Consider the following 6,471-nt stretch of genomic DNA (forward strand, 5'->3'; position numbering starts at 1 on the left):
ATATACCATCAGTTTTATTTATCAATTCTGTATGATGGATAATCAACTGATCTCCAGTTTGGGGATATTGTGAGTTATGCTGAGGTTTTTGTTTTCTTTTTTAATTTTTTATTGTATTATTTTACATATTAAATAAAATATGTTTTATTTAACTTTATAAAAGCCTGGGAGTGAAATCGCTGGCTCACAGTTTTTTGTATTTAGTTTTATGTATATTTAAAAACGCTGCCAGGACTTTTTCCAAAATGATTGTAACATTTTACACGCTCAGCAACAAAAGTTGAGCGCTTCAGTATTCCCTATACTTGCCAGTATTTTATCTTTTCATCTGTTCTATCTTTTTAACTTTAGCCATTATGGTGAGTGTGGTGATATCTAACTGTGGTTTCAATTTATGATGTCTGAAAATTAATAAGGTTAAGACTGTTTCATGTTTGTTGGACAATAGTGAACTCTTTGTAAACACTACTTAAACATTTTTCTCATGTGTTTATTAAAAATCTTTATATTTTTATTACTGAATTGTAGATCTTTTTATACGGTTTGTGAATATTTACTTTCAACTTATGACATGCTTATTTATTTTCTTGATGGTATATTTTGATTAACAGAAGTTTTTAATTATGAAATCTACTTTATTATATTTTTTGTATATTTATGCATATTGGGTTTTTTGACTTATCTGAGAAAATCTTTTTTTTTGCCCTAAAGTCACAAAGATATTATTCCATGTTTTTATTTAAAAATATCAGATTTTTTGCTCACAAAACAATAAATAATTTCAGGAGTATATTACCATGAGTACTAAAATGGACAAAAAATAAAAGAAGCATCCATACATTCAATGTATGCATCAACCAATGAACCAATAATTATGAAAATCTACTATGTACCAAGCAGTATGTTTTAGTTATAAAAAAAATACTTTTAGATAAAAATTGAATTAGAAATGCACTTTATGGCAGCAAAATCTAAAAAGTGGCGATATTTTTTTCAAAGAAGGATAAATATTATTTATCCTTCTTTATTTATCCAAAGAAGGATAAATATCCTCCTTATCTCTAAGGAGATAAGGTTAGAAATAGTAGTTTGCTGTTTAACTAATAATGCCTCTAGGTTTTTCTTTTATCAAGGTCATTGTAGATGATATCCCCTGAACCCTGCTAAGTTATTAATGGAGACTACAAACTATTATTTTATACAAATACAACTTATGATAGTTTTAACATAAAAAATATTATGAAATGAGAATGATTTATTCAAATCCATTGTTAAAATATACATTTCCATGTATTCCTAGAAAATACTGAAATATTAGATTAAAAGATTATGGATATTAGAAACAATGGAAATCAAACCATTCATTTGTGAATGAACGGTTTATATATAAAGCATGTATTAATAAATTATATAAGCTATGTAATACATGATTTTTTCCACCTAACTGGTTATTGCTGAGTTGTATGGAAATGTTCCCTGAAATTTCTGTCATTCTTGAGGATGTGGTAAACCAGAAGAAAAATTTGCCACACGCAATAGCTTTCCTCAAACATGTGCTGCCAAGAAAGTTTGTTTGGAGCTTGTGATGATGGATGACTTTTTGACAGGTAATTGCAATTCAGATCAGATGCAGACAGATTTAGTACCTAAAAGCTTCTAGTTTATTAAAATCACCATTGATTTATTTAGCACTCCTTCTTCCCTCCAAACTGTCTTGCATTTTAACACTCTTTGGGAATTAATAATTTAGCTGTGATACCTACACTTTATAGAGCTGATTGAAATATAGTAGACTTTTCTTGATTCTGCAAACAAAATCTTAAATAGGGAAGTACTTGAAAATTAAGCAATATTCTTGTATTGTTATGAAACAAAAAAATATGGCATTTTTACAACTGTGCTCATCAATAATCTGTCATTAAACATTTCGAATTTGTTTTGCAATGTTTCATCTAAAAATTGATTAAGTTTTTGTGAACATATAATACAAACATTAGCCACCACCTTCTTTTTCTTAGGTGGTTTTCTGGAAAAATGATTCTAAGGTGGAGATTTACATGCAGGAGCTGTATTTGGGGGTGGTACCCTATGGATTAACTCCTGAGGAAAGAGAAGGAAGTGAGATTGGGTGGAGGGAGGAGTTGAATGGCGATTCATTTGCAGCAAATCTCAGTAGCGCCTACTGGGAGCTCTGGAACTGTGATGACATTTAGTAAAGGGGTCAGATTTTTATATTGTTCTCCTTTCCCCCATATAGACCAGTCAATGGATATGGGCTCCCCACATATGGAGGAAGACATGACCTTGTGTGCCTCAGCTATACAGAGAGCTACTCAACTTGGAGACATCAGTCACTCAACTACCCTGCTAATGCAGCTGACGAAGGAAGTGCCTTAGTCCTAAAGGGAAACGTGGGTAGTGGTATAACCTGGACAGTGGTATATAGTGTTTGTGTGTCTTAAAAGTCAGCATTACTATTATATGTCATGCATATGAAGGTATGCAAATAAATACCATTTATAATAATAGTAAAACTAACAGATACGCACCTACTGTATTACCAACATATTTAAAGTCATCTCTGTGGTCATATCATCTCTTCAATCACATCATCTACCATTTTTCTCCAGAAACAATCAATTTCCTTTTTTTAACTTATTAATCATCTCCTATTGTGATACCAGTAGAAATTCTCTATGATACCAATAGTTAAAAAAATGATTGTGACAGACCTGGAGCAATCTTTGGTCATATGCCTGACTTCTAATGAGATGTCAAGGACTATCATGTGATACTTTTATGTAGATTCCTAAATCTGGACTGGCTTGAATATAGACATGATGGCTTCGGTAGCCATCTTGGACCATGATCTAAGGTACCATGAATACCTAGGGTGTATCATGAAGAAAAGAAAATTTGAACAGACCTATAACTAGTAAGGAGATTGATCACTAATCAAACACCTAAGAAAGTACATGTTAGGTTAAATAAAGCAATGATTTAAAAGAAGTCTGGAGTCTTAACACATTAGAATGCCACATCAATCCTCTATCACCTACATCAAGACTTCCTTTATAAGAGAGATACGCATTTCTATCTTGTTTCAACCTTTATTTTTGTGTGTGCATGTGTGGCCAATCATCAGTCTAATTATGTTTTCAAATCTCTCTTCATAGTTGATTTTTATTTTTTTGTTTCTTTTCCAACTCTATCATACTTCAAATTCACATTTAAAAAATAAATTATTGCTATCTATGTCAGGAACTTTTTTCTAATTTTGTTATAAATGGAATGCTTAATATTTAGTGTTTCTCTTCTTATAATTTGGATTCAGGGAGCAAATACTGTACAATTTGCCTCATTGCAACACCTACTGGAAAATTTTGACTTGACTTTCCATGCACTTTTAAACTCTCTCTTATCACATCAACATCTATTTCATTTATTCCCTTCTTTATTTTAATACCATTGACTTATCATCACATCTTAGAGACCTTTTATTTGATCCTTTTTCTTTACTTTATAGCTTTATGTTACTTTCCATGCATGCCTTGTTTTTAATACACTTCTTTTTAAATTGTGGTAAGAACACCTGTGTTCACATAACAGTACTGTTAACTATAATCAGAAATGAAAGAGGAGATGTTGCAATTAATGACACATAAATAAAAAGGATTATAAGAGACTATTATAACTATACAACAACAAATTGGATAATCTAGATGCAATGGATAAATTCCTAGAAACAACCTATAAAGAAGGTATCAAGAAGAAATAGAAAATTTGAACAGACCTATAACTAGTAAGGAGATTGATCAGTAATCAAAACATCTCTCAACAAAGGAAAAGCCCAGTACCAGGTGGCTTCACTCGTAAATTCTACCACGTTTAAAGAATTAATGGCAATCCTTCTCAAATACTTCCAAAAAGCTGAAGAGGAGGAAACACTTCCAAATTCATTCTAAGAGGTGAGCATTACTCTGGTACCAGAAACAGACAAAAGCACTACAAGAAAAGAAAAATACAGGCCAGTATCACTGATGAACATTGATATAAAAATTCTTTAAAAATACACTGGCAAATCAAATTAAATAGCACATGAGAAGCATAATACAGTTTTACAGGTGGCAGTTTCCTGAAGCTTTCTTCTGCCCCCTGATGGAAGTCTTTTTCAGACGTATGTTTATTTTTTAAACTCTATGAATGCTGCTTTATTTTCCCTTACTTTATAAGCCTTACTCATTTTTTCTCTTATTCATCCTCTTATGATGTGGATCTGTATAGACTATTAGGAATCTATGTTGTTTGAGAACTGCCCTTGGTTTAGGTTTCTGTGTAAACATATAAGAGCATCCCATTCTCAGATGAGCTCATCTGTGGGAGGGCAGGTTGTCGTCCAATGCTCCCAACATAAACAGCAGACCTGGAAGCTTTTCAACCTTGCCTTGTTTGCCCCCACTTCTTGGCATGCTGACATTCTGAGTCAGTGAAATTATGAAACATTTCCAATATTTTATACAGGAATTATTAATGTACCGCCTCTCATCTATAGTATTTATTTATCTAAAAAATAACAATACTATTGAAGCCTTTGTTTATCCCTTCCCAATCTGACTCTCTAGTCCCAATACTGCTTTAGAATTAACAATCATACTTAAATATGGCTCGTCATGCCTAGGTCATTTTCATTTTCTATTTTAATACATATGTATGTATCTATAGACTATATGATTTTGGTTTTGCATGTTTTTAAACTTTATGTACATGTTTCATACTATAACTATCTTTCTACTCTATGATTTTTTTGGTCTATATGAACCTTTTGATATGAGTCCAAGTTAATAAATGGAGCAGAGTTTCATGACTTTAAAATACTATCTAGGGCTTCCCTGGTGGCGCAGTGTTTGAGAGTCCGCCTGCCGATGCAGAGGACACGGGTTCATGCCCCGGTCCGGGAAGATCCCACATGCCGCGGAGTGGCTGGGCCCGTGAGCCATGGCCGCTGAGGCTGCGCGTCCGGAGCCTGTGCTCCGCAATGGGAGAGGCCACAACAGTGAGAGGCCCGCGTACCACAAAAAAATAAATAAATAAAATAAAATAAAATACTATCTAGTGTGCTAAGTACATCCTTTATACTTTCAATGAATGTTTTACACAGTATTTACAGGAATGGGTTCTAGAGGTATAATGACTGAGTTTATACCCTGGCTCTACTATTTATTTGCTGAGTAATTTTAAGCATGTTACTTGTTACCACTGGGCCTCAGTTCCCTCTTCTGAAAATTGTGATACAGTCTAAAACTACTCACTACACAGGGTTTTTGTGAAGATTAACTTAACACATGTAATGTTCCATGAAGTACATGGCACAAAATAAGCACTAAGAAATAGGTATGTAAGTTCCAAAAATTTTGCTACTATAAAGATCCTACTATGTATATTCTTATAAATATATCTTTATGAAGTTTAATTGGGCATATATATGGTATTTATTAATTAAACATAAATGTTAATCATTTATCCACTCCCCTGGTAACAGATATACGATTTGCCGGTTCTAAGTGTTATAAACAATGGGACTAGAAAATATGTACAGGTCTCATGTAGACATGAGTAAGAAACTGTTAGGTAGAAAATTCTCTTAGGTTCATGCAACTATAGCTTTGTTAATATTGCACAGTTGCTGTCTACAATGGATATATGAGAATGATCATTTCTGCATGTCACTGCCCTGGCTTAATTTGGCTCACATTTTAGTTTTTGCCAATCTAATGGTTATTATCATATAACACATATATTTGAATATTTTGTCACATGAAAAAATATTTTTCTCTTCTTCTGTTTCTTGACATATTAGGCCCGTTTATTATTTGTTATAATTCGTATTGGTTTGTTTGAGATGTGTATATATTTGTGAAAGTTTCAAAAGTACTTTCTCCCAATCTGGAGATATATTTTCATCTATGTTCATTTCTCACGCACAAGATTTATGTCTATGGTTTTTGAATTTACATATTTTGTCTATGTAAGTTGGTTGTTGGCATGTTGCTTAGGAATTCCAAAATTAATATAATTATCATATATTTTCTCCCAAATAATTTAAAGTTTTGTTTTCACATATAGAAGTTAATTCACTGGATCTGTGTGTGTCTGTGTGTATCTCTTTGTGTGCTATGAAATATGATTGGTTTTACTTTCCCTTTCGAGTTAAGAAATGATCTCATGATTGATTATATAGTTATTTAGCTTTCCATTTTACATATATTGAGACTGTTTTTGCAGGCAGACAAGTTTCTATGTATAATATTCTCTTGCTTGACTGTTCTGGCATTACATAGTGATTCCTTTATCTCCTATAATGCAATTACATAAATACTTTATATATTTTGTCTCATATTAATATAGTTAAGTTGTTTTTTTCAAATTGCTATTTTGCAGGTATGTTTTCCCACTCCATAATAGGTAGTCTGT

This window comes from Tursiops truncatus, chromosome 5 (assembly GCF_011762595.2).
Source record: "Tursiops truncatus isolate mTurTru1 chromosome 5, mTurTru1.mat.Y, whole genome shotgun sequence".
Classification (NCBI taxonomy): Eukaryota; Metazoa; Chordata; class Mammalia; order Artiodactyla; family Delphinidae; genus Tursiops; species Tursiops truncatus.